General features: G+C 45.5%; 1 long non-coding RNA gene across 1 annotated transcript; it reads left to right on the forward strand.

Moving 5' to 3' along the window:
* LOC148777383 (uncharacterized) lies at positions 1–27,713 on the forward strand. The gene is made up of 3 exons (XR_016037869.1): positions 1–320; positions 2,598–2,827; positions 27,559–27,713. It is a non-coding gene; the product is annotated as an uncharacterized LOC148777383 (long non-coding RNA).
* Positions 27,714–27,889: the final 176 nt, after the last annotated feature.

The following is a 27,889-nucleotide window of genomic DNA, read 5'->3' on the forward strand; positions in this document are numbered from 1 at the left end:
ATTATAAGAAACAAGCACTGCTTGGCATAAAGTTGAGAACTACAAGGAGTAGGTGACTCACTGCCAGCAGTCTAAGTGCTCGGTAAACAGTACCGTTGTTAGGAAGCTGTAATCACCCTTCATCACCTCCAGGCATCTTGTGTTGAGGGCTTATGAGACCAGACCCGCTGTGAGTCACCAGCTCGGTGGGTCAGGGAGAAGAGGGCGCAATCTGGGAGCCAATTCCCCAGGCTGTGGTGGCGCTGAGTGACGCCAGCCTGGGTCTTGAGCAACCCACTGACATCATAGACCCCTCCCTCGGAAACAAGATGTCTCCAGAGGTAGGCACTCTTTCTCTTCAGCCCTGAAAGCCCCGCTGGTCCTTCAGCAGGTGCGCCTGCGCGGCACCCAGCCCACAGACCTTCACCCTGGGCTTTCCCACAAAGCCGGGAGGCCCGGCCAGGCCAGCCTCCAAAGCCGCAAGCCAGACACGCCCGGCCTGGCTGACATCAGCGAGTTGGCCGGATGGGGGAGGAGAGGGGGGTGGGGTTGGCCTGGAAACCCAACCGTCCCACCCCCAGGGGAAGGGAGGAGGTGAGAGAATTGGGAGAAGAGTGAGGAGAAAGGCAGGCGGGGACGGGAAATGGGCCCACCAAAGTCTGACTCAGGCCAGTCTGGATGATGTGGGGAGGGGAAATGGGTACCGTGTTACCTTGCCGCTTGAAACGTGATTTTCAAGGCCCCTGCCTGCCTCTGCGTGCTCGTCTCCCTGCCTTGCCTGGGACCGTCCCACAGAACAACTGGTAGATCCCTCCAAAGGCCAGGCTAATCCATGCCTGTGTGCCTTTGGGTACACAGTACTTTGCCTGAATTGCTTTTCACTTATCTAGCCTGGGGCCTCCTTTAAAATGTCACTGTCTCCAAGAAGAATTGCCTAGTCCAGACATAGTTCCTCTTGTCTCTGTGCATAGATGTCTAAGACAGATGAGAATGTCCATTTATCACTTTAGTACGGTGTTTGAAAACTTCAGCATGCATCAGAATCACCCAGAAGGCCTGTTAAAGCACAGACTGCTGATTCCAGAGTTTCTGCCTCTATTCTGGTCTGGACTGGTGTTGAGGAGGAATGGAGAGGGCATGACCTCTGATTGACCTTCCAGCTGGACCCAAAGCAGTCACAGGCTTCTCCCCCACCCTCTATCTTTGGAATGTTCACTGGGCCTACTTTCCCACAGTGGGAGCTGTTTCAAGGTCACAGCCTTGAGAGAGAAAGGTGTTGTTGAGACTTTTGTGCTGAATATAGGACTGAATCCAGTTAAGGTCTCTTTAACTTGAAGGTTTTGGGGCTTTGGTGAAGGGATCTACTCTTCTTGCAGCTGCCCCACTACTGAGGCAGGAGGTAGATTCTCCCCACCCTCCCCAGGGAAAGCAGTTTGAGTTTATTCCCTGTGGACAGAAATTCCAAAATATCAGTAGCAGGACAATCCAGAGGGGAGGCTGGGCCCTGCCCAGATAGCAGATAAGAGACCACATATTTCTCATTCTTGAAGTCAAGGAAACCTTCACCACTAGAAAGCTCCTTGGACATCAAAAGGGGAGTGACACCTAATCTACCCATAGGCCTCTAGGGTGGAATCCATCTTGGCTGAGAGAAGTACACACACACATGAGAGAATCCTGAGAAGTACCAAATATGGACTCAGAACCAGGCAAATCAGAATGATTGGCCAAAAGAAACCTGGAACGCATACCCCATAAACATGATTCAAACTACCACGAGGCCACGACTTTCTCTCTGAGTCCCCGCCGCCCCGTGTGTCTGTCCATATGTACTATACTCTTTTCCTCCTGATAAGCACTTTGCTTGCTTCACTAATTTTCATCTTTGTGGGAATTATTTTCTGCAAAACCGAGGAACCAAGGCCTTGTCAATGACCACTGGTCTAGTGCCTAGAATGTGGCGCTGTCACTGCTGAGACTCATCCTTAATCTCTGGCTGGGATACCCAGGTTCAAGCCTCTGCAGACCAAGGCCACCTGAGATCACTATCACAAATTATGTAACTGGGTTTCCCAGTGTTGCAGGGAAGAACCAATTCTGACTCCATAAGGATCTGTTTCTTTGACTTTAAAAAAAATTTTTTTTTAATTTATTTGGCTGTGCTGAGTCTTCACTGGGGCACTTGAGATCTTCGATCTTTATTATGGCACATAGAATTTTTTAGTTGAGACATGTGGGCTCTGGTTCCCTGACCAGGGATCAAACTCTGGCCCCCTGCATCAGGAGTGTGGAATCTTAGTCACTGGACTACTAGGGAAGTCCCTGTTTGTTTGACTTTAACCTTTGTTTTTCATCGTTTTTTTTATTGTAATCATACATAGTGACCTGCCTCAGGAAACTCTGCTCCACATCCCCTCCTTTTCCTTTCTGAATCTGACACAGAGAACATGGTCTGCTCTGAGTGCAAACAGGTGGTGAGTAAGTGGCAAGCCTAAGGCAGTTGTGTTGAAGTAAGAGTGGCCATTCCAGGAGAAGTAAGAGGTTGGCCATTCCAGGAGATATCTACAAGATAATGATTTTTACTTCCTCAATTTCTCCTCCTCTCTGTCCTATAAAAGAACCTGGTATCCAGATCCCAACAAGATGGTTATTTTGAGACATCAGTTTGCCATCTTCTCAGTCAGCCAGCCTCTCGGTTAATTGGCCTGTTGAGGGGCAAGTAAACCAAGCTTGGACTTGTTAACATCACATTTGTGGAAATCTCAACAATCAACACACCCAGAGTGCAAGGGATGAACCTCGTCCTGAGAAATACCACCTTCTTGGCTATGGTACTTCCCCTGGGCTGGTAAGTATACAAGAACCTATTTTAGACTGAATGGTCTGGTAAGGCTTGATGGGGAAAAGGGATGTATACAGGTGTATTTTAAACAAACTCCTATAGCATGGACTTATTGTACAATATTATGATCTATTTTTAAGTTGTCCAGCTAAATACTAGACTATGTTCTCCTTGAAAGCTAAAATATTTTCTTAATATTTGTGCCTTCAGCATGCTGCAGAGAGTAAGGCCTCGATAGATAATGTAAGAAGGGACAGAAAGGGACTTCCCTGGTGGTCCAGTGGTTAAGAATTCACCTTCCAGTGCAGGGAGTGTGGGTTCAATCTCTGGTCAGGGAGCTAAGACACCACATACCTCATGGCCAAAAACAAAACAGAAGCAATGTTGTAACAAATTCAATAAAGACTTTCAAAATGAGCCACATTAAAAAAAATAAAACCAAAAAAAAAAAATGAATGGAAGGGTGGAAGGAGCATTGGAAGAAAGAATACATGAATGAATAAAATGTCATATGATATATGCGTGCGTGAATGGGTGGACGAATAATGGATGGATGGTGGATGGATGAATGGATAACTGTCTCTGGCACCAACACAGAGAACCAGATTCCTGGTGGTACCAGTGAAGCCAGAGTAGAGACTGATAGAAACTTAGTTGACTCTTTTACCATATTTCCAAACCCTATTTATCATTTAAGGTGACCACAAATGACCCCTCCTCCCCAAGACTCCCTTAAATATCATTGCTCAGCCTCACTCCCCTTGTGAATGAATGACTATCACCTCTCACACTCCCACACAGGCCACTCCTGCTTCAACACAACTATCTTAGGCTTGCCACTTACTCACCACCTGTGTGCATTCAGGGCAGGCCATGTTCTCTGTGTCAGACTCAGAAAGGAAAAGGAGTAGGAGGAGGAAGAAGAGAAAGTTTTTCTCCTGCCTCTGTGCTAAAGAAGGCACAGAGCTCAGAAGGTGGTAAGGAGATTCTTGCTCTGATAATTCCTCACATGACTTCACAAAAAAGCACTTCAAATGACACATTTCCTCTAAATATGTCTTAGGCTCCTAAGAGGGTTATAGTTTATTTAGAGATTCAATTTGAAGGAAGAAGAAAAATCATCCAGGGCCCCTCTGGAGTGTTTAAAAATGGAAAGTGAAAAGAAGATTACATAGAGACAAGTTCCTTCCCTTTGAAAACTCTCCAACTGGGGATGAAAGTTCAGCAGGCTCTGCAGGCTTCAGACTTCCATACACTTGTTTCCAGCCCCAGAGAAGCTCTTAGCCACCCAAGCACGTCCTCCTATGCCAAAGGAACTTGAATTCAGAAGGAAATTTCCAAAGGATTTACAGGTGGGAAAAGAGGACAGGATGGAGAATCTGGGACATGAAATTCCCCCAAGATTGAAATAAAATACTTTTCAATTGTGAACAACTTGAACAGAACGCTCTCAAAAGAGGACAAATGTGGGATGAATATCCAACCCCAATAATAACTAAAGAAGCTTGAAGAAAGCAAGATTTCTTATGTATACACATACACACATTTCAAAATGTAATCCTCCAAGTCAGGATGTCCTGAAATGGCCTCTGGTGGGACTGTATTTGGTACCTTTCTGAAATCATAGGGCAGTGTGTAAGTCTCAAATGTCTGTAAAACATTCATGCTATTCCTCCCAAAAGAGGAGGATGCGATTTGATATGAATTTATTTCCAATTCTGACCATCTATCCTAAAGGAATCAATTGAAATACAAAAATAAACAAAACAATAATAGCAAAAAGAACACTAAATATAAGGACATTTATCCCTGGGTTACATATATTAGTGAAAGACTGCAAACAGCCCAAAAGTCCAGGAACTAAAGAATAATTGTTAGTTGGGTATTTATATTAATAGAATATGATTTATCCACACCCAATTATATGTTCTGCAGGGTTTCTCTTTGGGGAATGTGCTAGCAGCGATGTTGTTTAGGGTGTAGGCTGCAGGTCCTTCAGGAGAACACCCTGATTGAGTCCCTTGAGTCCAAAACCTGGTTCTTAGCTCCTCAGGGTGAGAACCTGACTTCTTACTGTACCACAGGAAAGCAAAATCTTGGTCTGTCAACTTTCTCTAATGACACCCACGGCTGTTAACATCAACGCTGATTTATTGGATTATGGTGGATGATATCCCTTCTCAAACAGCAGAATATGTAGCCACCACCCAAGTCTATCTCTCATCTGGTTTTGGTTAGGCGGGAAGAGACATCAGGTTTCTTGGTGAGCAGCATGTTTGAATAAAAGAAAACGGGTAGTCTTGAGTATTTTTTCAAACCGTGGTGAGGCTTGATGGAATGTCCCTGATGTGTTGGACAGACAATTTCTCTAGCAACTGAGATGCTTGTTTCTCTCCCCTGGAGAGCCAAGGCTGCTTGGTGATCAGTGAGCTTTCTTGCACCTGCCTGTCCATGCTTACTGCTTCTCTTTTTATGAATGCAGTTCCATTCTCAGCACAGGTGACTGACCAACCCAGCGGCAGCACCGGCTAGACCAGTCATCGTTCCTCCTCTGGGCATATGGACCTGGGATCGTGCTACTTCTCAATTTATTGTCTCTCAACTTCAAATTCAGTCTTCATTGTCTGTGCTGCAAAAATGTAGTGGATCATCTCAATTATTTTCCCCTGCCCGCTGATGGGTGTTAAACTTTGTCTTTGTCCAGTAGAGGGCACTGGAGAGACACAGTGGGAGGGAATTTTCCTTCCTGATTCCAGTGTGCTCCGCTCAGCAGGCCCCTGTGGCAAGCAGCACCTGGTTCCCACAACCTAGACTGTTTCTCTGGTATCCAGCGCCTGCAATGCAAGCAACTTCTCCTGTATCAGCTTCCTGCATGACAGATGGTTTCTTTAGCATCCAGCTCCTACAGCACCTAGTGGCCAGCATCATCCAAACGCCCCAGCTTCCCCTGGCGCTACCGCTGCAGGCAGTTTTGTAGAGGAGGGACCCCCGTGAATGCAATCCAAGCACTCTAGAGGGTGGATTTCCAGCACGTTCTGCCTTTACAGAATAGTGACATCTCTACCATCCCATGAACCTAGTTCCACAAAGTCTGGATCTACAAAGTCTGGATCTCAGCTTTGAGCGTGGGATGGGAGTGGGGGGGCTGCCTCAGATGCAATCCCTCAGCCCTAGGCAGACAGCTGCTCTTTGGAGCTGCTGTTCCTTTACTCCTGAAGTCCACTGGGCCTTGGAAGACTCCCTAGTATCCTAATAGTCCTGATAATTAAGGTTGCCCTTTTTTTCCACTTCTTTTTCAAAAGAAGATTTGTCTGTTGTCTGGAGTGGGTTTCCGTTGCTATGCCAGCTTTCTCTGGTTGGAGCTTGCGGGCTCTAGAGTACTGACTCAGTAGTTGTAGCCCCCAGGCTTGATCGCTCTGAGGCATGTGAGAGCTTTCCAGACCAGGGATCAATTCTGTGTCCCTTGCATTGCAAGGCAGATTCTTAACTACTGAACCACCAGGGAAGCACCTCTTTTTATTTTCACTTTAATCTAGCTCTAGTGTGTTTCTGAGAAGGAAATGGCAACCCACTCCAGTGTTCTTGCCTGGAGAATCCCAGGGACAGGGGAGCCTGGTGGGCTTCCGTCTATGGGGTCACACAGAGTCGGACACGACTGAAGTGACTTAGCAGCAGCAGCAGCAGTGTGTTTCTGTAACTTATAAACAAAAGAGACTTAACTTGGGAATTCTTGACGAGGGCTCTGTTCTCGCTGCCTAGGGCCCCAGGTTCAATCACTGGTTAGGGAACTAAAATTCCATAAGCCTTGTGGGCACCCCCCACCTCCCCCCCAAAAAAAAAGATTAAACAAGAAAGACTTAAAAATAGAGTCTGACTCTGAGAGACTCTGCACCTCTTCTCATCATATATTAACTTCAATAGAAGGTTTAGAGTTTGAGAGATGTCCCTGTTTGAGACATTATTTATAAAAGTGAAAATAAGAAGCAACTTGGAAGTCCAATAATAGACATGATTTGGAAAGTATTAATGTGCTTGTTTCTTTTGTGTTTTCCTCTTCGGCACAAATCATGCAGGCTGGTTATCGTTCATGTGCCCCTTCAAATCCATTGTTCACTGTGTTCCACACCCTCTGTGCACTGGGAAGTTGACCTCTGCAGAATACCTGTTCCCCTATCTTCCCATTCAGTCAGGTTAATGGGAGGCATTGGAAACAGGTGGAAGGCGGGTGGAGGGAGATGTCAGAGTCTTCACTCCCCTAGGTCCCTCTCAGCCAGACCATAGGGAGGCTATGCCTGTATCCTTCCACCTCGCCAAGCTTCAGATTTTGCTGTTGCTTCTTCAGGACTAAGGGTGTTAATACCCTCGCACATCTCTGGTCTGGGTGCTTCACCATTTCTTATGTGTTAAACTGGCCTTGCTGGCACCTTTCTAGATAGTCCCTCCATGAAACTCTTGGGTGTCTGCCTTGAGTAAGATATCAGTTTTCTGCTGAGACCCTGGCTGATTCCAAATCCATGAGAAGACAAAAGAAGCAGGAGTTAGAATTTGTTACAGAAAAGATGCAGAGTGGGGATTCCCCAGTGGTTAGGACGCTGCACTTTCACAGCCAGGGGCCTGGGTTCAATCCCTGGTTGGGGAACTAACATCCCACAACCTATATGATATGGCAAAAAAAAAAAAAGAGAGAGAGAGAGAAGGACGCAGAGAGAAAGACTGAGGTTTCTGACATGCAAAATGGAATCACACAGAAGGATGAAAGCCTTAAAGGCAGGCTATTCAAATTATTTCTTCAGATTATTCTTTAGTTAGACCCATTGCTAGTTTTGCCTATTAAGCATGTAGGAAGTAGTGCAGGAGACTAGATCAGCTAGAGACGAAAAGTATAGAAATCACAGTTTTTCTACACATTTCCCAATTGAAGTGTGATATAAATCTGTAACCACTACAGGGATGTGGCTAACTAAATTATAAAAGGGTAGGATGGAATATTAATGATGATCACAGCAAGCGAGTAAGAGCTTATACTGTACTGCCAAGAGAAAAAGGAAGGCAAGAAACTCATAGTCAGTATGATCTCAGATATGTTAAACATGTACATATATGCACGTATGTATGTGCAGTCGTGTCTGACTCTTCGTGACCCTGTGGACTGTAGCCCACCAGGCTCCTCTGTCCATCGGATTCTCCAGGCAAGAATACTGGAGTGGGTTGCTATGCCCTCCTCTAGGGGATTTTCCCAACCCAGGGATCGAACCCAGGTCTCCTGCATTGCAGTCAGATTCTTTACCATCTGAGCCACCAGGGAAGCCCAATGGTGTCCTGGAGAGTGGAAAACACAATAGGACCAACTTCATCAGGACTGAATGAAGACATGTAAGTTGACCCCTCTTCCCACCCAGGGCCTTTTGGGCCTTTGGGGATTTGTATGGGTCCTTCCCTCTGCTTCAAATGCTACCTCTGTGTCCAATCTTGGTCTATTGCTGCCTGACTCACCTTTGGAGTATTTAGGTAGAATAGCAAGCAGTCTTGGGGTTTCCCTGGTGGTCTAGTGGTAAAGAATCTACCTGTCAGTGCAAGGTTCGATCCCTGGTCCAGGAGGATCCTGCATACCTAGAGCCTGGACTCGGAAACGAGAGAGGGCATCACACCACAACTAGAAAACCCTGAGAAACCTTCTTAAAAGTCTTTATTGACTTTTGTTACAATATTACTTCTGGTTTTGTTTTTTATGGTTCGGTTTTTTGGCCCCAAGGCATGTGGGATCTTAGCTCCCTGACTAGGGATCAAACCCATACCTCCTGCATTAGAAGACAGAGTCTTAACCACTGGACTGCCAAGGAAGTTCCTGAAAGATCTATCTTTAGGCAATAAGGAGAATTCAGAGAAAGTCTCTGCTCATTTTGCTATTTCTCAAGTGCTTACAATTCAAAATAATCAATTTATCAAAGTGGTCATTTTGGGGTGGCATATTCTGCTACCCTTCATTGTGGCTGTCAGTGTTGTGATTTTCAGTTTTCTCTGCCTTAGTTAACCCCCATCTGGGCTAGTCACCCTCCACCCATCACAAGCCTAGTCTGTGGGAAGAGCCTCCCCCAGGTCCTCACCTGGCCACAGTCTCACTGCAGCCCACAGAGCTCGCCCCACCAGGGCCCAGGGCGACACCCAGACATGCTCACGACCTGCAGAAGGAAAGAGATTTCAAAACTAGGCCACTTGCTCAGCATCTAGGTGCACTCGCCCTGAAACTCCTTTGCTTGCTTATGGGTCAGTCTGCCGTGAACCCCTCCCTGTATCTCCTCCATTAACCAATGTTGAGGATCAAGAGGAAGAAAAAGCTGAAAGTTCTCCATACAGAGCCCTGAATCCTAGACTCTCTGGCTGGCCATTTGTCTGGTCCAGAGCAGAGACGGTGTCTCTGGGAGGGTAACGGGAAGTATCTGCTTCCCCTCCAAACCTTGCTCTTTCCCTTCCTCCAGTCAAACTCATTATGCCTCCCAGTCATGGCAAGATATCTAAGCAGGAAGGACCCCAGGTATGGCTTCATCACCTGTCCTCACTCCTGGATGACATGCCTGCAGCCTGACCTGCTGAGTCAGCTATTGCTGGGTGAGGAGAGGAGAGAAGCCACTTGCTTCCTCCATCAGCCTTCCCTTCCTGTTCTGTCTGACTGGCCTGGCCTGGGGGCTGCTGGGTCAGCTCTTTGGCAGAGACACACACAGAACTGCATTTTGTTTATGTGTACATGCTTGTCAGAGAGTGCGCTCATTTCAAGGCAGTGCTTCTCAAACAGTAATGGACAGAGGAGTATGTATACATACACCTCTGAAGAGTTTTTCAAAGCCTTTAATAAACGAACGGTCGTTGCTAGTGTCCAAGAGAGAGAGATTCAATAGGCAGTGTTGCCCTCACTTATTTGACCACAGAGAACTTTCCAGAGACTTATCTTATAGTGCTAGCACGCTGAGAAATATAGGGGACAGTCATCACTCGAGGTGCTCATCCAAGGACTGTAGATAAAAATTAAGCTTCAAAGGAGATCTAGAGAGACGAGGGGAGTGGAGGTAAGAATTGAAAAAAGACACCACTTTTCTGTTCCTTTTGCAGACTGGTGTCACCAGACTCTTAAGATCTTATCAGCCACTGTGGGGTTCTTTCTGCTCCTCTGGATTCCTCAGGGAAGGGAACACAGGAGAATTCTGACTCCTTCTTCCTCCTCTGGTGCATTGTAGTTTCTGAGAGAGGGAGGCCAGGAAACCTAGAGAAGACTGCCTGGTGTTCAGTCCACTAAGAGACTAAAAGTTCTGGTACGTTTCTCCAGGCAGAGCTTTATTCCAGTTGGGAAGGAGAGGTGGACATTTTTTAAAGGACCATGTAAAACATGTCTGTAGCTGAGATTGTTGTTGTTCTTTGTCGCTAAGTTGTGTCTGACTTTTTATGATCCCATGGACTGCAACCCGCCAGACTCCTCTGTCCATGGGATTTTCCAGGCAAGAATACTGGAGTGGGTTGACATTTTCTTCTTCAGGGGATCTTCCTGACCCAGGGATTGAAACCGCCTCTCTTGCTTGGCAGGCAGATTCTTTACCACCGAGCCACTTGGAAGCCCGTAGTTGAGATTAGGGTTGAAATAAACTGACAAAAAGGAAGGGAGAGTCTAGCAAAAGGGTCCGAAGTGAATTCCAGAGTTTGTTTACCACAGAACAGTGGTTCTCAACTGGAGGTGTTTTTGCCCCCATCATTGGACATTTGACAGCATTTGGAAGCATTTTTGGTTGTCAGAACCAGGGAGAAGGGATGTTACTGGCATCTCGTGGGCAGTGGCCAGGGACACTGTTGAACATTCTATAATGCACAGGACAGCTCCCTACAATGAGGAATTATCAGGCCCAAAATGTCAACAGAGACACAGTTGAGAAACTTTCAAAGTTTTCCTAGGACATCACCTGTAATAAACCTTTAGGATGTTACATAAATTCAGCTCTCTTACCACAAAGAATCAGGAGAAATTTATTCAGTAGAAGAAAATCCAAGATTATCAATTTGGATATCCAAATCTTAGTCAACAGTACTATTTTGTAAATTTAAACGACATCACAAAGAGCACTGCACACTTTGCAAAGAGACATACAAATAAAACAACTCCCAGCGTATAGTTCCTTTAATTTAAATGCTTATGGCTGTATGTCCTGGTACTTTTTTAGTAAGTTTCAGTAGTATTAACTGTATTTTCTCGCTTGTTCAGATTATTTCCGGTGAATCTTTGTCCACAGTTCCTTTTCAATACAGGTCAATAAGTTCCAAAGAAAAGTTATGGACTTCCCTTTTTCAATTCCTGCTCCAGGAAGATTCCATATGCTGTGGAGCAACTAAGCCTGTGTGCCTCAACTACTGAAACCCTTGCACCTAGAGCCAGCCCTCTGCAACAAAGTGTAGCCTACTCTTGCCACAACTAGAGAAAGTCCACTTACATCAAAGACCCAGCGCAGCAAAATATAAATAAATAAATAATAAAAGTTTTGGATAATACCTGGATCCAGCTGTTTTAGCACAAAGAACTTGGGGAAAATTTATGAAGCAGAGGGGATAAGGAGGTAAATAAGTATTATTAGTGGAGTTGGGAATGAACCCACTCCTGGCTATGTCATTGGAGAAATTCTCACACAGGTGCATAAAAAACACATAATTTGTGATGATTGAAGGGATGGACACAATGAGGCATCCATCATTGGAGTGTTATATCAGAATAAAGAGCAATGAATTAGATATACACACAATAATGTAAACAGATCTTTAAAACAAGGTGCTGAATGGGTGAGGGCAGAGAAGAGTAAGGAACAGGAAGAGACCTCCAGCACAATACTATGGATTGAAATTAAAAATTCATGCTTATAAAATCGTGCCTCGTGCTCTTAAGAACACTCACAAAGAGCATGATTTACAAATGTTAGGCACTGCATGCACTTTACAGTAAAAGAAATTAGTTTCCACTGCCACCTGGTGATCAGTTCAGTTCAGTTCAGTTGCTCAGTCGTGTCCGACTCTTTGTGACCCCATGGAATGCAGCACGCCAGAACTCCCTGTCCATCACCAACTCCCGGAGTTTACTCAAACTCATGTCCCTTGAGTCAGTGATGCCATCCAACAATCTCATCTTCTGTCGTCCCCTTCTCCTCCTGCCTTCAATTTTTCCCAGCATCAGGGTCTTTTCCAATGAGTCAGTTCTTCCCATCAGGTAGCCAAAGAATTGGAGTTTTATCTTCAGCATCAGTCCTCCCAATGAACATTCAGGAGTCCAAGGAACTCTCAAGAGTCTTCTCCAACACCACAGTTCAAAAGCATCAATTCTTCAGCACTCAGCTTTCTTCATAGTCCAACTCTCACATCCATACACGACTACTGGAAAAACCATAGCCTTGACTAGACAGACCTTTGTTGGCAAAGTAATGTCTCTACTTTTTAATATACTGTCTAGGTTAGTCATAGTTTTTATTCCAAGGAGCAAGCATCTTTTAATTTCATGGCTGCAGTTACCATCCACAGTGATTTTGGAGCCCAAGGAAATAAAATCTGACACTGCTTCCATTGTTTCCTCATCTATTTGCCATGAATTGATGGGATTGGATACCATGATCTTGGTTTTCTGAATGTTGAGTCTCAAGCCTACTTTTTCACTCTCCTCTTTCACTTTCATCAAGAAGCTCTTTAGTTCTTCTTCGCTTTCTGCCATAAGAGTGATGTCATCTACATATCTGAGGTTATTGATATTTCTCCCAGCAATCTTGATTCCAGCTTGTGCTTTATCCAGCCCAGCATTTCTCATGATGTACTCTGCATATAAATTAAATAAGCACAGTGACAATATATAGTCTTGACATACTCCTTTCCCGATTTGGAATCAGTCTGTTGTTCCATGTCCAGTTCTAACTGTTGCTTCCTGACCTGCATACAGATTTCTCAAGAGGCAGGTCAGGTGGTCTGGTATTCCCATCTGTTTAAGAATTTTCCAGTTTGTTGTGATCCACACAGTCAAAGGCTTTGGCATAGTCAATAAAGCAAAAATAGATGTTTTTCTGGAACTCTCTTGCTTATTTGATGATCCAGTGGATGTTGGCAATTTGATCTCTGGTTCTTCTGCCTTTTCTAAAACCAGCTTGAACATCTGGAAGTTCACGGTTCACATATTGTTGAAACCTGGCTTGGAGAATTTTGAGCATTACTTTTCTAGCGTGTGAGATGAGTGCAGTTGTGCGGTAGTTTGAGCATTTTTTGGCATTGCCTTTCTTAGGGATTGGAATGAAAACTGATCTTTTCCAGTCCTGTGGCCACTGCTGAGTTTCCAAATTTGCTGGCATATTGAGTGCAGCACTTTCACAGCATCATCTTTCAGGATTTGAAATAGCTCAATTGGAATTCCACCTTCACTAGCTTTGTTTTTAGTGATGTTTCCTACGGCCCACTTGACTTTGTGTTCCAGGATGTCTGGCTGTAGGTGAGTGATCACACCATCATGGTTATCTGAGTCACAAAGATCTTTTTTGTATAGTTCTTCTGTGCATTCTTGCCACCTCTTCTTAATATCTTCTGCTTCTGTTGGGTCCATACCATTTCTGTCCTTTATTGTGCCCATCTTTGCACGAAAAGTTCCCTTGGTATTTCTAATTTTCTTGAAGAGATCTCTAGTGTTTCCCATTCTGTTGATTTCCTATATTTCTCTGCACTGGTCACTGAGGAAGGCTTTCTTATCTCTCCTTGCTATTCTTTGGAACTTTTGAAATGCATACATAACCGTATGTAAAATAGATAACCAAAGGGAATTTGCTGAATAGCACAGGGAGCTCAGCCTGGTGCTCTGTGACACATAGAGGGGTGGGAAGGGTGGGAGGTGGGAGGAAGGCTCAAGAGGGAGGGGACATATGTATACCTATCACTGACTCATGTTGATGTATGACAGAACCAACAGTGCATTGTAAAGAAATTATCCTCTAATTAAAAATAAATACATCATAAAAAAATATAGCTGTACTCTTGCTCTCCGCACATCCCCTGCTCAACCAGTGTCTGTTTCACCTACACCTGCTCACATGACGGACCTTCCTATGTACTTGCCTCCAGGCCCCCACTAGTGATTATTCTGAACTTTCCTTTGTTGAATTTGTTTTATTAAAGTATAGTCATATAGAATGTTGTTTTACCTTCTAGTGAACAGCAAATTGATACATAATAGTTAGCATTTGCTCATCCCAGACTCCAGTCCATCCTTTCCCCAGCTCCCTGTTCTAGTCTTTAGCTCAGAGCATCTCCATCATAATAGTTTATCAAAAGGATGGTGAGGGGCATCCTCTTAGGCTGGTTTCCCTAGTAACCAATGAGCCAATCTGTCTTCAATTCTCCCTCTAACTGGTAATCTCCCTCTCTTTCCTGGAGTGAAGACTGCTTGGTGACATGTTTTGCCCACTGTCTGCCACACTCACACTTGGGGTGTTGCTCCAGGACTTGGCTTCAGACATATAAGCTCTCCCTGTCCCTTAAACCATTAACATCTCTGTCACTGACTCTAGACTCTTTCTTCAGTCTTGATGTTGTAGGAAGATGGGATGCAAGAGAATGGTCACATCCCAGATCTCAGGTGAGTCCGCCAAGTGAGGATCCTTGGCTTCACACAGGAAAAATTTCAAGAGTGAGCCATAGTAAAGTGAAAGCAATATCATATTTGTCCTCTGTCTGACTTCACTCGGTATGAGGATCTCCGGGTCCATCTATGTTGCTGCACATGGAATTATTTCATTCCTTTTTATGGCTGAGTAATAAATTGATGCTTTTGAACTGTGGTGTTGGAGAAGACTCTTGAGAGTCCCTTGTACCGCAAGGAGATCCAACCAGTCCATTCTAAGGGAGATCGATCCTGGGTGTTCATTGGAAGGACTGATGCTAAAGCTGAAACTGCAATACTTTGGCCACCTCATGCGACGAGTTGACTCACTGGAAAAGACTCTGATGGGGGTGGGAGAAGAAGGGGACGACCAAGAATGAGATGGCTGGATGGCATTACCGACTCTGTGGACATGAGTTTGAGTGAACTCCGGGAGTTGGTGATGGACAGGGAGGCCTGGCGTGCTGTGATTCATGGGGTCGCGGAGAGTCGGACACGACTGAGCGACTGAACTGAACTGAACTGAACTGAATACCTCATGGGAAATAGATGGAGAAACAGTGGAAACAGTGTCAGACTTTATTTTTGGGGGCTCCAAAATCACTGCGGATGCTGGTTGCAGCCATGAAATTAAAAGACGCTTACTCCTTGGAAGGAAAGTTATGACCAACCTAGATAGTATATTAAAAAGCAGAGACATTACTTTGCCAACAAAGGTCCGTCTAGTCAAGGCTATGGTTTTTCCAGTGGTCATGTATGGATGTGAGAGTTGGACTGTGAAGAAAGCTGATCACCAAAGAATTGATGCTTTTGAACTGTGGTGCTGGAGAAGACTCTTGAGAGTCTCTTGGACTGCAAGGAGAGCCAACCAGTCCATTCTAAAGGAGATCAGTCCTGGGTGTTCATTGGAAGAATGGATGCTAAAGCTGAAACTCCAATACTTTCGCCACCTCATGCAAAGAGTTGACTCATTGGAAAAGATTCTGATGCTGGGAGGGATTGGAGGCAGGAGGAGAAGGGGACGACAGAGGATGAGATGGCTGGATGGCATCACTGACTCGATGGACATGAGTTTGAGTGAACTCCGGGAGTTGGTGATGGACAGGGAGGCCTGGCGTGCTGTGATTCATGGGGTCGCAAAGAGTCAGACATGACTGAGCGACTGAACTGAACTGAACTGAATACTCCATTGTGTATATATACCACATCTTTTTAATCCACTCCTCTGTTTGTAGACATTTAGGTTGCTTCTGTGTCTTGGCTATTGTAAATGGTGCTGTAGTGAATATTAGGGTACAAGTATCTTTTTGAATTATGGTTTTCTCTGGCTGTATACCCAGGAGTGGGATTGCTGGATCATATAGTAGCTTTTATTTTTAACCTTTTAAAGAACTTCCATACTGTTGTCTATGGTGGCTGCACCAACTTACATTACCACCAACAGTACGAGAGGATTCCTTTTCTCTACACCCTCTAGCATTTATTGTTTGTAGAATTTTTTGATAATGCCCATGTGAGGGCTTCACTATAGTTCACTATAGTTTTGAATTGCATTTCTGTAGTAGTTAGTGATGTTAAGCGTCTTTTCATGTGCTTTTTAGCTATCTGTATGTCTTCTTTGGGGAAAAGTCAATTTAAATCTCCCACCCATTTTTTTGATTGATTTTTTTTAATATATATATTAAGCTGCATGCTGCTACTGCTGCTGCTAAGTCACTTCAGTCATGTCCGACTCTGTGCGACCCCATAGACAGCAGCTCACCAGGTTCCCTCATCCCTGGAATTCTACAGGCAAGAACACCGGAGTGGGTTGCCATTTCCTTCTCCAATGCATCAAAGTGAAAAGTGAAAGTGAAGTCGCTCAGTAGTGGCCGACTCTTAGTGACCCCATGGACTGCAGCCTATCAGGCTCCTCTGTCCAGGGAATTTTCCAGGCAAGAGTACTGGAGAGGGTTGCCATTGCCTTCTCCATAAGCTGCATGAACTGTTTGTAATACTTTGGAGATTAATCACTTGTCAGTTGCTTTATTTGCCAATATGTTCTCCCACTCTGAGGGTTGTCTTTTCATTCTGTTTATGATTTACTTTGCTGTGCAAAAACTTTTCAGTTTAATCAGATCCCATGTTTATTTTATGTTTTATTTTCATTACTCTAGGAGATGGATTGAAAAAGAGCTTTCTGTGGTTGGTGTCAAAGAGTGTTCTGCCTGTGTTTTCCTCTAAGAGTTTTTTTAGTTTCTGGTCTTACAGTTAGGTCTTCAATCTGTTTTGAGTTTATTTTTGTGTACAGTGTTAGGGAATGTTCTAATTTCATTCTTTTACATGTAGTTGTCCAGTTTTCCCAGCACCGCTTATTGAAGAGACTATCTTTTCTCCATTGTTATATTCTTGCCTCCTTTGCCATAGTTTAGGTGACCTTAGGTTTGTCTCTGGACTTTTTGTGCTGTTCCATTAATCTATATTTCTGTGTTTGTGCTAGTACTATATTGTCTTAGTTATCACAGCTTCATAGTATAGTCTGAAGTCAGTTAGCCTAATTCCTCCAGCTCCATTTTTCTTTTTCAAGACTATTTTGGCTATTTGGGATCTTTTGTGTTTCCATACAGATTGTAAAATTTTTGTCCAAATTCTGTGAAAAATGCAATTGGTAATTTCATAAGGATTGCATTGAATCTATAGATTGCTTTGGATAGTATAGTCATTTTCACAATATTTATTCTTCCTGTCCAAGAATGAGGTAACTAGTTTGTCATATCCCATTCTTCTTAATGACTATGTCATTATTTTTTAATGGTTGTGCCCTGCCCACTTCCTTCGTGTCTCATCAAGGCTGGGTAAGTACAGGGCTTGCAGGCCTGTGGGGTACAGCCCAACACAGCTCCTGACTAGACGCGAGCACACTGCCTCCAGAGGGTATGCACCATCACCAGGGGGACACTGGACATGGAAGAGAAGGTCTCTCAAAGGAAAGGATTCCCCGGGCTCCCACGACCCACATTGAGGACTTTAGCCGTTTAGACTCAGCTCCTGGTGTTTTGCCAGACCAAAAGATCGATTGCTAATAACTTTATCCTACTCCTTTGGCAAAAACCCAGTGCATGTGACCCCAGCCTGGACAGTCTAAGAAGCCCAATCCCCTGGCAGCTTTGATTGGTCCAAGAAAAAAGCTCATGACTTGTCCAGTCCAGTCAGAGTCTTCTCTTGGGTTTTTATAGATTAAAGGAGACTGTGCAGAGAGACCCTCTCAATATTTTTAGTCCACAAAGTTGGATGATGTAAATTCACTGAAGTCTGACCATGTAGAGTAAGACTGTCTATAGCAGGAGAGTATATGAATTTATATCTGGGGGTGAATGTAACCTCAGGAGAGCAAGATTGCAACCCCCAAAGAGAAACATGGTAGCAGGAGGTTGTAAATGAAGCTCTGGAGCACCCCAGCATGCTCCAGGATCCTGGAGCTCCCTCCCCCTTCAGTGAGAATAACTGAGATGTGGACCACACACTGTCCCAGCCATCCTGGGAGGAGTGCAGCCGGGTTTCCCACGATGGAACCTTACCAGCGCACATTGCTGGTTCCCTTCCTTGTCATACCTTGCATATGCTCACACCCCTAACAGTGCTTTCTAAGATCACCTCCCAGGTAACAACTTGGAATCTAGCATCTCAGGGTGATATACTTCTGAGTCCAACCTAAGACTCATGCTGTCTGGAAAATCCTTATTTTCTGGTCTTTTCCTTGCAACCCATGGGCCCTGTCAGAATTAATAGTGATCTGAGTGGTCACATTGCACCTGGCCATAATAACCTGTGGTCTTCTTTCTAAACATAATCAGAGCTCTGGAAGGGGAGGAGAGTCTCCTGAACCTTTGTTCTAAGTTCTTCTATATGTAAGCTCACAGGACTTGAGCTATGCCTGTGAATGGAACTGCTTGAAGTGACACATGATCCCAGAACATCAGTCTCTTGTGACCCCAGGTCATCTTAGGGTGAGGCCTGGCCTAAAATTTATTCTAGGTGATGGTGATCAAGACAGGATTCCACATACCAGGAGAGAAGGCACATACTGAAGCTGCTGTCTGTGAGCCCTGAAGATGAATTTAGGAAGACTTTTGAAATGAAGCACCACATCTCAGAATGGAGGAGATTCTGAGTTCTTGGGGGCCCAACTACCTGAGCCAAAAACGAGAAAAAATGTCCCCTTAGAATAGAGTGCCACTTCAATTCCCATATGGACATAGCATAGGGTGATCAGTGGCTGGACCCACTGGGCCAACTAGTGTTCAGCCTGGTCCTCAGAGCTCTCTGAAGCCCTCAAGTCCAGCTGATTGAGAATCTGGAGTTGGGATCCTTGTCCTGAAGTAGTATTCAGTCCCGGATGTATTCATATAGTCACATATGACATATTCATATGTCAGGCCCCGTACAGGACATCGAGGATAGGAGGCAAATTGGATATCCTCTACTCCTAATATCTTAGGAGGTGTTGGAGACAGTCACATAAGCAAGAAAGGGCCAGGGAACATCACAAGTGCTACTGGGACAAATGTATAGACGAGGGGCCCAAGTGGAGGGGTGTGAGATTGGGTGTAAGGGGCCCAAGCTTGGGAGGGGTATCACAAGGGAGGTGATAGAGGGGCATCTGGGCAGAGGGTGCTGCATGAGCAAAGGCTTGGAAGCATAAAAACAGTGGGTGGTTCTGTCTGATGCGTAAAGGATTAAGTGACCAGAGATGAAGTTGGAGAGGCAGTAAAGGCTCAGTCATAGAGGAACATGCATGCTATGCCAAAGGGTCTGGTTTCCATCCTCAAGTCAATAGAGATTGAATCATTTTAATTGAATTAACAATGATATTTGAATAATATCAAGAAAGAGATCATGTGCTCATTTATGCATTCTCAGGAAGCAGACTGGAGGGTGAGCTGAAGGAGGTAAGAATGGAAGCAGGGAGACAATATGAGTCATGAAGGCAACATGTAGAGGAGGAAATGGATATGAGCGATGAGGAGGAGACAAAACTGGTAAGACCCGATTCCCTGAGCTCAGCGGCAAGGAAAAAGTTCCGGGTGATGCCCAGGTCTGCCTGGGGCACCTGGATGATGTCAGTGCCCTCTACCCAGATTGGGGAACCTGGAGGTAGGACACCTTTGGGTAGAGAGGAGATGGTACGTGGACTTTTGGACAGATTGAGTGAGAGGTCCATGGAATATCTCTCTCACTATTTCTATCAATGCCCAACCACAGAATTTTATAAATACATGCTCTATACCAGACCACCTGACCTGCCTCTTGAGAAACCTGTATGCAGGTCAGGAAGCAACAGTTAGAACTGGACATGGAACAACAGACTGGTTCCAAATAGGAAAAGGAGTACGTCAAGGTTGTATATTGTCACCCTGCTTATTTAACTTATATGCAGAGTACATCATGAGGAACGCTGGGCTGGAAGAAGCACAAGCTGTAATCAAGATTGCTGGGAGAAATATCAATAACCTCAGATATGCAGATGACACCACCCTTATGACACAAAGTGAAGAGGAACTCAAAAGCCTCTTGATGAAAGTGAAAGAGGAGAGTGAAAAGGTTGGCTTGAAGTTCAACATTCAGAAAACAAAGATCATGGCATCTGGTCGCATCACTTCATGGGAAATAGATGGGGAAACAGTGGAAACAGTGTCAGACTTTATTTTTTGGGGCTCCAAAATCACTGCGGATGCTGATTGCAGCCATGAAATTAAAAGACGCTTACTCCTTGGAAGGAAAGTTATGACCAACCTAGCTGCTGCTGCTGCTGCTGCTAAGTCACTTCAGTCGTGTCCAACTCTGTGTGACCCCATAGACGGAAGCCCACCAGGCTCCCCTGTCCCTGGGATTCTCCAGGCAAGAACACTGGAATGGGTTGCCATTTCCTTCTCCAACGTGTGAAAGTGGAAAGTGAAAAGTGAAAGTGAAGTCGCTCAGTCGTGTCCGACCCTTAGCAACCCCATGGACTGCAGCCTACCAGGCTCCTCCATCCATGGGATTTTCTAGGCAAGAGTCCTGGAGTGGCTTGCCATTGCCTTCTCTGGACCAACCTAGACAGCATATTAAAAAGCAGAGACATTACTTTGCCAACAAAGGTCCATCTAGTCAAGGCTATGGTTTTTCCAGTATTCATATATGGATGTGAGAGTTGGACTGTGAAGAAAGCTGATCGCCGAAGAATTGATGCTTTTGAACTGTGGTGCTGGAGAAGATTCTTGAGAGTCCCTTGGACTGCAAGGAGATCCAACCAGTCCATTCTAAAGGAGATCAATCCTGGGTGTTCATTGGAAGGACTGATGCTAAAGCTGAAACTCCAATACTTTGGCCACCTCATGTGACGAGTTGACTCACTGGAAATGACTCTGATGCTGGGAGGGATTGGAGGCAGGAGGAGAAGGGGACGACAGAGAAAGAGATGGCTGGATGGCATCACTGACTCAATGAGTTTGAGTGAACTCCGGGAGTTGGTGATGGACAGGGAGGCCTGGCGTGCTGTGATTCATGGGGTCGCAAAGAGTCGGACATGACTGAGCGACTGAACTGAAATGAACTAGTGTCTACACGTCCATTCCACTTCTCCCCACTTTTGAATTGCAAGCCTTCTGAGCATAGCCAGCCAAGTCCCACTCATCTCTGTGGCTCCAGGACCAGGCACAACAACTGGTAACCAAACATAGGTGCTAATACATAGATACATTCAATGTATCCATTGAATGGCAGGTGGGTGTTCCCATGGAGAGATGAGCTCAGCCATTTCCCATCACTGAGTCCTCCTTGGAGTCAGATCCCAAACAAACAGATGAACTATCTCCTTAAAGAAGTAGAGGGGTTGGACTTTCCTGGCAGTCCAGTGGTTAAGACTCTGCACTCCCAATGCAGAGAGCATGGGTTTGATTCCTGGTTGGGCAACATCCTACATGTCACATGATATGGCCAAAAATTGTTTTGAAATAAATAAAAGTAAAGAATCTGCCTGCAATGTGGGAGACATTGGTTCTATCCCTGGGTTAGGAAGATCCCCTGGAGGAGGACATGGCAACCCGCTCCAATATTCTTGCCTGAAGAATCCCCATGGGCAGAGGAGCCTGGTGGGCTACAGTCCATGTGGTCACAAAGAGACTAACACTTTCACTTTCAGAGGGGTTTGCTTTCCTCCCACTGCTGTCATGTGAAGGCCCTGCAACTTTAGACCAGGCAGAATGGGAAGTGGCCAGGCATGGGACAAGTTGGGTGGCTGAGGAGCCAATGATAAGACAGGCTGTGGAGCTAGCTGTGTGCTGACTGGGCCTACCTGGAATACGTGCCCACACCCATTCCTGCTGCTCACAACAGCTAGATGGGCTGGTAGGGGCACTTGATGCTGGTGAAGGGTGGAGCAGGATGTGGGCTGAGGGACCAGGTAAGATGGTCCAGGGAAAGCTGGGTGGATTAGCCATGCCATCTGGGAGGCCCAAGACCTGGCTGAGTTCAGTTTATTCACCTGAAGCCAAGCAAGGCATCTGTCCCCTCCACCCATGATCAGAGCTCATAACTCAGACCTAATGGACCCTGTGTTGCCATCATCAAGGACAGGCTATTTTCCTAGAATAGCTGGGCACCAGCCCATGTCTCATAGCTGGGGTGAAGTCTGCTGGGTGAGGCTGGGGAGTGTCTGTTGGCTCAGCCAGTGTACACATCCCAGGCCTTCACCCCACCCTGGAGCAGGTGATGGAGGAGTCACCAGCTCCCTGACCTGAGCCCAGTTCTGTCCTTACCATGTTATTCCCAGTGCTTGTGTAGGTGCCCAGGTGTGAGGATTTGGGCTCTGCTCTGCTCCCAGGAATCCCCACTCAAGGTGCTTCCTTGGCATCACGGTGGCCATACACATCTCAACTCACACTTTCCTCCTTGAGGCCCTCACAGCTGCACTGGGAGTCAGGCTGGTGGCAGTACATATCAGCGGGCCCATTTCTCAGATGGGAATACGTGCAAGCCCAAAGAGAAGAAGTGAGGCATCCAAGTTCACCCAACAAGTTAGTGCCTGGGCTGAGACCCAAGTAGAAACTGGCCCTCCCCTCTGGGCATTCACTTCCTTGTTCACTCCTCTCCTGCCACAGTGTACTCCTTGGACTTCCTGAGTGTCCTAAGCTTATTCCTGCCCCAGGACCTTTGCCCTTGCTGCCCCTCCTTTTGGCAGGTTCTTCCCCCAGATATCTACAGGACCCATTCCTTCTTGCTCACACGTCATTATCTCAAAGAGCTGCTTCCTTCTGTCACTTTCTCCCCTCACACCATAATTTCTCTTCTAATTAACATATCATGTGCTTATTGTGTATTTCTTTGTTTTCTGTCACTCCATTAATGTAAGCACCTGGAAGGCAGGGACTTTCTCCACCTTATTCACAGCTGAATCCCTGGTGGCGAGAATAGTACATAAAATATATTAGACACTTAATACATATTTGTTGAAGGAATGAACATTCTCAGATCACCTGCTTTCTGGTCCAGAACTTTCTCCTTGTACATCTCTGCATCCCAGAGAAGCCAGAACAGTGGACAGTGAAGGAGGGGTTGGCTCAGGCTGGAGGGAGGCAGTATTGCCCCACTGCCAGAGACACACAAGGCACTCTGACCCACCCAGGCTGTGCCCCCTCGGGTTTGACGTGTGTCAGCAGGCTTTCTAGGGTCCTCACAACCTCCCAGAAGCATGGAGGGACCAGTGGGGATAGCAACTGCCTTCACTGAAAACTGCCTTTTCTTTCTCAAAACTTGGACCATCTTAGTCCTTGGACCCACTGTCCTCTGCCCCTCTTGGAAGTGCCATTCAGTATTTACTGGGCACCTATGTGTGTTTGGCTCAGGATTGGGCATTCAGAGAGCTTTATCAGTAAAATAGACAAGCAAATGCCACCAGAACACCGAGGGGAGACTGATGGAGGAGGGAGGAGCGGTGAGAGTAGGGTGTTCAGGGAGGATGGCAATGACTTCACCTAGGCTGGTGGAGGGCAGCAGGAAAGTTTCAGAAGAGGGGGTATTTGAGCTGGTTTTTATAGGATGGGGGTGACAGAGATAGAGACGGGAGACCCGGCTTGCTAGTAGAGAGAATAACCTGTGCAAAGGGTTCAGAAGATCTGAAGAAGTGTGGGTCCAGAGTGGGGTTGGGCAACGGTGAAAAAGGTGGGCTGGAATCACATGATGAAGGGCCTTGAACAGCAGGCAGAGGCTTCATCCTGCTGGCAGTGGGCACCATTACAGCATTTTGGGCAGGGGTGACTTAGTGTGTGAGATGAGTGTGATGTGGGAGACCTGGGTTCGATCCCTGGGTTGGGTCTCACATGCTAGCAAAGTAATGCTCAGAATTCTCCAAGCCAGGCTTCAACAGTACTTGAACCGAGAACTTCCAGATGTTCAAGCTGGATTTAGAAAAGGCAGAGGAACCAGAGATCAAATTGCCAACATTCGTTGGACCACAGAAAAAGCAAGAGAGTTCCAGAGAAACATCTACTTCTGCTTTATTGATTACGCCAAAGCCTTTGACTATAGATCACAACAAACTGTGGAAAATTCCTAAACAGATGGGAATACCAGACCACCTGACCTGCCGCCTGAGCATTCTGTATGCAGGTCAAGAAGTAACAGTTAGAACCCGACATGGAACAATGGACTGATTCCAAACGGGGAAAGGAGTGTATCAAGGCTGTATATTGTCACCCTGCTTATTTATAAAAGCTGGCTTAAAACTCAACATTCAGAAAACTAAGATCATGGCATCCGGTCCCATCACTTCATGGCAAATAGATAGGGAAACAATGGAAACAGTGACAGACTTTATTTTCTTGGGCTCCATAATCACTGCAGATGGTGACTGCAGCCATGAAATTAAACGATGCTTGCTCCTTGGAAGAAAAACTATGACCAACCTAGACAGCATATTAAAAAGCAGAGATGTTACTTTGCCAACAAAGGTCCGTCTAGTCAAGGCTATGGTTTTTCCAGTGGTCATGTATGAATGTGAGAGTTGGACTGTGAAGAAAGCTGATCGCCGAAGAATTGATGCTTTTGAACTGTGGTGCTGGAGAAGACTCTTGAGAGTCCCTTGGACTGCAAGGAGATCCAACCAGTCCATTCTAAAGGAGATCAGTCCTGGGTGTTCATTGGAAGGACTGATGCTAAAGCTGAAATTCCAATACTTTGGCCACCTCATGTGACGAGTTGACTCACTGGAAAAGAATCTGATGCTGGGAGGGATTGGAGGCAGGAGGAGAAGGGGACGAGAGAGAATGAGATGGCTGGATGGCATCACCAACTCAATGGACATAGTTTGAGCAAGCTCTGGATGTGGTGATGGCAGCCTGTGTGCTGCACTCCACGGGGTCGGGCATGAATGAACAACTGAGCTGAACTGACTTAGTCCAGTTTGCCTTTTAGAAAGCTTGTCCTGCCGCTATATGCAGTGGTCTGGAGACAGATGAGGAGCCAGGGTTGTGAGCTGGCAGAATGACTGAGGTGGCCATAGATAGTCTATGTGAGAGATGAGGGTGGTCAGAGTGTGGCAGGGGCAGAGAGGGACAGAGTCAAGAGCTGTTCGGGAGGGGACTTCCCTGGTGGTCCACTGCACTAACATTTTTTAGTGCAGGAGATGTGGGTTCAATCCCTGGTCAGGGAACTAAGATCCCACATGCCTCAGAACTAAGCCTATGAGTCACAACTAGAGAAACCTGTGCACTACAATGAAGACCCAGCATAGCCCCGCCTCCAAAAAAATTTTTTTAATTAAAATTAAAGCTGTTTGGGAAGCAGAATCTATACACTCAGTGGGAAGGCAAAGAAAGCCACAGGCTTGGCTCCCAGACTCCACAGCTGGGAGGCTGTGGGATGTGGGATCGGGGGGCAGTCTCAGGTGTGGGCTGGGGGGCAGTCATTCGCCCCCTAGTTCATTCAGGGCTGATCTGAGTTCAGTTCAGTTCAGTCACTCAGTCGTGTCCAACTCTTTGTGACCCCATGAACCGCAGCACGCCAGACCTCCCTGTCCATCACCAACTCCCAGAGTCCACCCAAACCCATGTCCATCGAGTCGGTGATGCCATCCAACCATCACATCCTCTGTTGTCCCCTTCTCCTGCCCTCAATCTTTCCCAGCATCAGGGTCTTTTCGAATGAGTCAACACTTTCCATGAGGTGGCCAAAGTATTGGAGTTTCAGCTTCAGCATCAGTTCTTCCAATGAACACCCAGGACTGATCTCCTTGAGGATGGACTGGTTGGATCTCCTTGCAGTCCAAGGGACTCTCAAGAGTCTTCTCCAGCACCACAGTTCAAAAGCATCAATTCTTCGGCTCTCAGCTTTTTTTATAGTCCAACTCTCACATCCATATATGAATACTGGAAAAACTATAGCCTTGACTAGATGGACCTTTGTTGGCAAAGTAATGTCTCTGCTTTTTAATATGCTGTCTAGGTTGGTCATAACTTTCCTCCAAGGAGTAAGCGTCTTTTAATTTCATGGCTGCAGTCAGCATCAAGGCCCTCTCTACTCAGTGACCCCACCATGACTGCACTAGCCTCTCTGTTTCCTGCTAGTGTCAAGCTTCTTCCTGCTTCAGGGCTCTTCCATGTTCTGTTTCCTCTGCCTCCAACACTGCTCCAGTCTGTTACATCCTGCCGTACCCACTCACCCGTGACCTCCTCTGACTTCCCAGGAAGTTGAGCACATTTCATTCATGGGACTCACCCCAATGGGGATAATACAGTTCTATTGCTCAGTTAGTACCACTCACTCACTTAATCACTAGCTGCTTGCAGCCATTCCTGCCACATTCACAAAGGTCTAAGGTCTAAAACAAGGGAGGTGAGAAACTCCTTTGCTCCATTCTGTCCCCTTTTAATTCTAACCTGGGACACTAGCAGACAGACCTGGGGACCAGGTGAGAAATGCAGAGAGGCCCAGGAGCTTCATCATATGCAAGGGTTGGGGGCAGACAAGGGACTGGCCCTGCTCAGCCTGGAGGTTCATTTGGGGTTCAGGCAGGTGCAGGAGGCTGGAGACAAGGAAGCACTCCTTCTGTGTGACAAAGGGCTCTGTTCAAAACCAAATGAAGGCAAATACTGTATGATTTCATTTATACATGGAATCTAAAAAATAAAACAAACTAATGAATATAACAAAACAGAAACAGACTCACAGATATAGAGAACAAACTAATGGTTATCAGCGGAGAGAGGGAAAGTCGGGGTGGGGACATGATATGGGTAGGGGATTAAGGGGTACAAACTACTTGGATAAAATTGGGGATGCAATGAGGATATATTGTATAGCACAGGGAAGATAGCCAACATTTTATAATAACTATAAGTGAAGTATAGACTTTAAAAATTATGAATCACTATGTTGTACACCTGCAACTTATGTAACATTCTACATCATCTATACCTCGATAAAAAAATAAATTAAAAAATCCAACCTTAAAAAAATCCAACAGTGCAACTTCTCCCCATCACTGGAGGATGAATGACTTCTTTGTAGGGCTGCTGTAGGAAGGCCTGAGTGGAAAAGGGGAGAGGACCCAGATGACCTTTAAAGTTTCCCTGTTTTTACGAGATGACGTTCTTACATTAGGACTGGAAATCATGGTTAAATATTTGTTCTGCCCAGCTTGTGATGGAAGAACAGCTGCCACCTGTCCCTCCATCTCTGAGGCATACCTGAGAAGGGGCAGTAGGAACTCAAAGCTGGGTTATGGACCTCGGGTTGGGCTTAGTTGCAGATGGAGGCTTCCATCAGTCTGTAGAGGTGACTGTCTGGATGCCTGTGACCCCCAAAGGGGCTATTCTTGAACAAGAGTCCTTCCTATTGGTTCACTTAACTATTTTTTTCATCAGATTGTGTTAATTTTAATAGACATACAATTAATAATATGAGAGTAGCCATTTTAAATTTGTTTCTGAATTTATTTATAGTACTACTATGTTAAGATGAAAATTAAAGACTATGGGCATAATAAATATGTTTGAATCCCGACCATATCAGGCTTACTATGGGGAAATATTTCCTTAACATTAGGATTCCTTCTTGGTATCTTCTCTCACAGGACTTGTTCTTTCACTGGAGTTACTCGCTTTAATTGAGAATTATAAGACCACACAGAGGGTATCATCACGCTGAGATGAAAATGACTGAAGATTTTATAGACTTCTTTTGTGTGGTAGGATGATGATGGCAAGCTCTAACTTAATTTAATAGATAAAACAGTTCTATTTCTTAATCATTTAATTTTTTGCAACCTATCTGTAGTATTGAAACCATTCAAAATAAAAAGGTCTTTAAAAAAAAAAACCTAAAACTTTGATTCATATATTTTAGGTTGGGGCTCCACATGCATAGTTTAAAATTCTCCCCAGGGAAATTTATCTGGCAGACGG

This window comes from Moschus berezovskii, chromosome 7 (genome assembly GCF_049115385.1).
Source record: "Moschus berezovskii isolate FMDL1 chromosome 7, NW_MosBer_1.0, whole genome shotgun sequence".
Taxonomy (NCBI): domain Eukaryota; kingdom Metazoa; phylum Chordata; class Mammalia; order Artiodactyla; family Moschidae; genus Moschus; species Moschus berezovskii.